Raw genomic sequence first — 5,396 nt, 5'->3', positions numbered from 1 at the left:
GCTAGTCTGAAATTTGTAGGGCAAGCCGGCAAGCTGAAAACTCAGGAAATTTCTATATTGCAGTCTTGAGGCTGAATTCCTTCTGTTTCAAGAACTCTCAGTCTTTGCTCTTAAGGCCTTAAACCTATATAAGCTAAGGCCCATCACAGTATGGAGTGTAATCTGCTTTACTCAAAGTCTACTGATTTAAATGTTAGTTACATGCCAAAAACACCTTCACAGCAATGTCTAAACTGGTGTTTGATCAAACAACTGGCCACCATAGCCTAGTGCAGAGAATTAACTATCCCAGGGACTCACCTTGGCAGCAGTACACATGCTGGTGAACAGTCCACTAGCTGCAGTTTCTTAGAATTAGGAGGAGCTGCCAAGGTGCCTTGTCTCATTCATGCCTCTGGTGTAGTCCTCCTGCAGCAAGTCACACTAGTGAGCTGTGGGGCCCCATCAGGAAGGACTGGGATGGGGTGCTCAAGCCCCTTATTCTGCCTTGTTCTGGCCCTCCTCTGGCCTGACCCTTACCTCAAACCCATATCCCTGGGGGCCCTGAGTCATTACCTAGTTTTTCGCTTTTGTCACTTCATTTATTCTGAGCTCCAGGACTAAAAAGAGAGAAATCAGTCCCTATTCACATGGAGCTTACATTCTAGTTGGAAATCAGTCAATAACGTGAAGAAATAAACAAAAATATTTCAGCCTGTGATAAATACTATGAAGAAAATAAGACAGGACAATGGGATTGGTAGTGATGGGGTCTCATCTTTCTGAGGAGGTGCCATTTGAACTGAGAGTGAGGGATGTGTGGGAGTCTGTCATGCCCAGATCTGGGGAGCAGGGGGGTCAGGAAGTGCAAAGGCCCTGAGCCTGCGGCTTCTTGGGGACCAGAAAGAAGGCTGTTTGCTAGGTGCACAATGAAAGAGAGAGAGTTGCACGAGGTGAGGTCAGAGAGAAAGAACGGCCAGGTTATGGGGGTCTTGCAGGTCATGGTTAGGATCCTGGGACTTGATTCTAATTTCAAGGAAGCTGCTAGAAAGTCTGTAGTGGTAGAATGCTATAATCTCACATTTTATAAAAGGTCACTCTGGCTGCCGTGTAGAGAATGGACCACACAGGGCAAGAGTGGAAGCAGGATGCCTTGTTGGAGGCGTCACCCAAGCCAGAGATGATGGTGGCTTGGCGCGGTGTGACAACAGTGCAGATGAAGAAAAGGTAAATTTGGTGCATTTTTGGAGGTTAAAATGACAGGCATTTTTGATGAATTGGATGTGGCAGATGAAGGAAAGAGGAATGAAGAAAGATTCCTGGGTTTTTGTCTAAGTAATTTGTTGAATGGTGCTTTCATTAACTGAGATGGGAGAAGCAACGGCTGGTGGAGGGTAAAGGTGGGCAATCAGGTTTGTAATGCCTCTTAGGTATGCAGGGATGTGGTCAGGCTGGTCACCTATCTGGTGCCAGCTTCAAAGAGGCAGACCTGAGCTGAAACCTGGACAGGGCAACTTTTTCCCAGTGGCTGCCTGGAATTCACCTGCTTTCCTTTATCAGCAAGTCCACCTATGGGATGGTAACCCCATGAACTATACTGTGGGAAGTTCTACCTGAGCCTCTCAGCTCTCCTTGTATCTTGAGCCCCAGCCTTCTCTCTCTCTGAGGCAGCTCCTGCCTTCTGTTGAATTCAGCATAGTCCCACAAGTTCTTATGGACACCAACTCAGTTTCAGGTCCTTGCTGGATGTTGGTGGCACAAGGACCTGCAAGGCATGGCTAGGTCAGCTTTCACAGTTCCTGCCTGCTCTCTGGAGCGGGACTTTTAAAACCTGGGTTCCTGGATGGACTGCATATTAGTCCGTTCTCACGCCACTATAAGGACATACCCGAGACTGGGTAATTTATAAAGAAAAGAGGTTTAATTGACTCATAGTTCTGCAGGGCTGGGGAGGCCTCAGGAAACTTACAGTTACGGCAGAAAGGGAAGCAAACACATCCTTCTTCACATGGCAGTAACAAGGAGAAGTGCCGAGCAAAAGGGGTAAAAGCTGTCTATAAAACCATCAGATCTCATGAGAACTCACTCATTATCACAAGAACAGTAGGGGGGAACTGCCCCCATGATTCAATTATCTCCACCTGCTCCCTCTCATGACATGTGGGGATTATGGGAACTATAATTCGAGATGAGATTTGATGGGGAGAACACAGTCAAACCATATCACACTGTAAGGGAAAGGTCTGTAACTTCCCAGACATGTGGTATAAAATTTGTGTTTAGGTACATTATATATTAATTTTTGTAGGAAGGGGACCTATGGCTTCTAAGAGACACTAAAAAAAGGTAGGTGACCCCCAAAATGCCAAGACCGCTATTCTGTGGGTGAGGTGCCCAATGCTTAATCCCTCTCCCTCCAGTCTTGAGTTACCACCAGCATCCAGCCTTTCCCAACCTTGCAGCTGCTTCAAGATGTGACAGGTATGATAAAATGCAGGGCAGGTCGGGATAGGCCAAGAAGCTGGATCTTAGGGTGTGTGAGGGACCGGTACAGAATTCACCTGGAGAGAGTGTGGGGGGCTTCAAATGCCAACTGAGGAGTCTGGATTTACTCCTGCGAATGATAGGGAGTTAGAAAACATTTTAAGCATGGGTGACATGGACAACTTTGTATATCAGATAGTCATCTTTGTATATCAGATAGTTAGGTGGAGCATGGACAGGAGATGGGTAAGGCTGGAGAGGGGGAGTCAGGAGGAAAGAATGGGAGATGAGAGAGTGTGGATTTGGAGTGGAAGGAAGAGAAATGGAGGGAGTGGCAGCTAAATGACCACTGCCTGTTGCTACAGGGGGAGGCTATTCTGCAAATGCTGAGCTTGGCAAAAGAGGCTTTGGGGTCTGAGGGGAGAAAAGAAGGGTAGCTTGTTGGCCAGAGAATTGGGGAGACACTGAGAGGAGCCGGGCACATTCCTCAGCCCCGGGCTCAAAACAAACAAGCCCAGTACAAACACATCCCATCCTCCCATCCCACCACATATCGCCATATATCTCTCAAACTTCCTGAGCCCAGTACAAACACATCCCATCCTCCCATCCCACCACATATCTCTCAAACTTCCTGAGCCCAATACAAACACCACCTGGAAGGTCTCCGATAAGGAGACAGCCGTTCAAGGTTTTACTGAAAGCGCGGGAACCGAAAGAATTCCTTTGTTCCCCTGTAACTTTCGGGCTATAAAAAAGCAAGCACTCGCATTGTTCGGGGCCCTCTTGTATACTGTGGAATGGAGGGACCAGGTTCGAACTTGTAGTAAAGATCCTTGCCGCTTGGCTTTGACTCTGGACTCTGGTGGTCTTCTTTGGGGAACAGAGGGTCTGGGCATAACAACACCTATGTTGAATGAGGGTCTGCAGGAAGACTCCCTGGAAGATGGACAGCCTGACTCTGCAGTGGGGCCAGGCTTCTCTCGGAAGATACTCTCCTGAAGTCCTCGTGGGCGAATGGTTTGGGATCAGGAAAGAGGGGACTGAAAGTCAGGGACTGAAAGTCAGGGGACTGAAAGTCTCCCCTGCAGGAGGAGAACTGGGAGAGGTCAGAGGTTGAGGGCATGCCGAGTGTCAAGGGTAGGCTAAGCCAAAGCAGGGAAATCAGGGGAAGGACGGAGGCTGTGATCACTAAGGGGGATTCCATAGGAACAGTTGCTTCCTCACGGTGACCATGCCCAGTGCCTCTGTTTATGCTCTTCCCTGGGGCTAGAACACTCATCCTCCTTCATACACGTGCTTGGCGTCATGCCCCAGGCTGTTGTCCTTCTGTGACCTCGAGAGCAGAACCAGTCACTTCCTCCTCCCTGCTCTCACAGCCCCGGGGCTTGCCTCCTCAAAGCACTTTGCAGGCTGGATTGCTGGTGACTATGTGTGCTTGCTACCCCCCACCCCCAACCAGAGACTGGACTTCCTGGGGGACAGGCTTGTCTCTCATCCATGGGTCCCCTGAGCATGGTACAGCTGATTGCAGCCTTGCTATGGAGGTTGAACTGTTAGGTTCTGAGTGGGACACTCCTGCCAGTGGGTTTACAAAGGAGCCAGTGAAGGACATAGTTTTTTTTGTTTTTTTTGTTTTTTTAGGACATAGTTTTAAAAAAAGTTTACCAATTTATTATAAAGGATATTACAAAGAATGCAGATGAACAACAGCCAGATGGATGGAATAGATGCCTAGGGCAAGAGATGTGCGAAGAGGCGAGGGGCTCCCTGCCCTCTCTGGATGCGCCACCTTCCAGGAGCCTCCAGGTGTTCAGCTACCAGGAAGCTCCCCCAAAGCAAACCTTTTGCGTTTTTAAAAAGGATGGTGAGGCCGGGCGCGGTGGCTCAAGCCTGTAATCCCAGCACTTTGGGAGGCCGAGATGGGCGGATCACGAGGTCAGGAGATCGAGACCATCCTGGCTAACACGGTGAAACCCCGTCTCTACTAAGAAATACAAAAAATAGCCGGGCGAGGTGGCGGGCGCCTGTAGTCCCAGCTACTCGGGAGGCTGAGGCCGGAGAATGGCGTGAACCCGGGAGGCGCAGCTTGCAGTGAGCTGAGATCCGGCCACTGCACTCCAGCCTGGGCTACAGAGCGAGACTCCGTCTCCAAAAAAAAAAAAAAAAAAAAAAGGATGGTGAGTGGAAGTAGTTGATGCCTTGAAGTAGGTGGCGATACCTTAACTGTATGCATGTTGTCAGGCTGCAGGGCCTTTTCTGTCATTGTCAAGAGGAGTGCTGACTCTCCCTCCTTTCTTAAAACATGCAACATGATGTTTTAATGTACATTTGTATGCATAATGTACATAGGCAGGAACTTGCTGTGCAACTATCAGTAGCTTCTTTCTATCAGTAGCCGAAGCAGTTACTATGGCCGAGGAAATTGACATATCCATTATCTCACATAGTTACCTTTCTTTCTTTTTTTGGTGAGAGAACCTAAAATCCACTCTCTTAGCAAATTTCCAGTATGCAATACAATGTTATTAACTATAGTCCTCATGCTGTCCGTTTAATCTCTAGTCTTATTCATCCTATACAACTACACCTTTCAACCCTTTGACCTACATCTGTCCAGTCCCTCCCATCAATCATCATTCTTCTGTTTTTATGTATTCAATTTTTTTTAGATTCATGTATAAGTGAAATCATGCAGTATTTTTCTTTCTTCCTGTGTCTGGTTTATTTTACTTAGCATAATGTCCTTTAGGTTCATCTACGTTGTTACAAATGGCAGGATAACTTTCTTTTCAAGGCTGAATAATATTTCTTCGTGTGTGTTTACATTTATATATAAATATATGTAACACATATATATGTTTATATATACACAAAGAAATATATATATACACATATCTTTATACATATATATCATGATTTCTTTATCCATT

General features: G+C 47.1%; 1 non-coding gene across 1 annotated transcript; it reads right to left on the bottom strand.

Moving 5' to 3' along the window:
• Positions 1-4,645: 4,645 nt before the first annotated feature.
• LOC112607499 lies at positions 4,646-4,770 on the bottom strand. The gene has a single exon (XR_003115840.1). It is a non-coding gene; the product is annotated as a U6atac minor spliceosomal RNA (small nuclear RNA).
• Between the last annotated feature and the right edge of the window lie 626 nt (positions 4,771-5,396).

Source organism: Theropithecus gelada, chromosome 14, assembly GCF_003255815.1.
Source record: "Theropithecus gelada isolate Dixy chromosome 14, Tgel_1.0, whole genome shotgun sequence".
Lineage (NCBI taxonomy): Eukaryota > Metazoa > Chordata > Mammalia > Primates > Cercopithecidae > Theropithecus > Theropithecus gelada.
The sequence above is the reverse complement of the archived record's forward strand: the minus strand, read 5'-3'. Positions and strand labels throughout refer to the sequence as shown.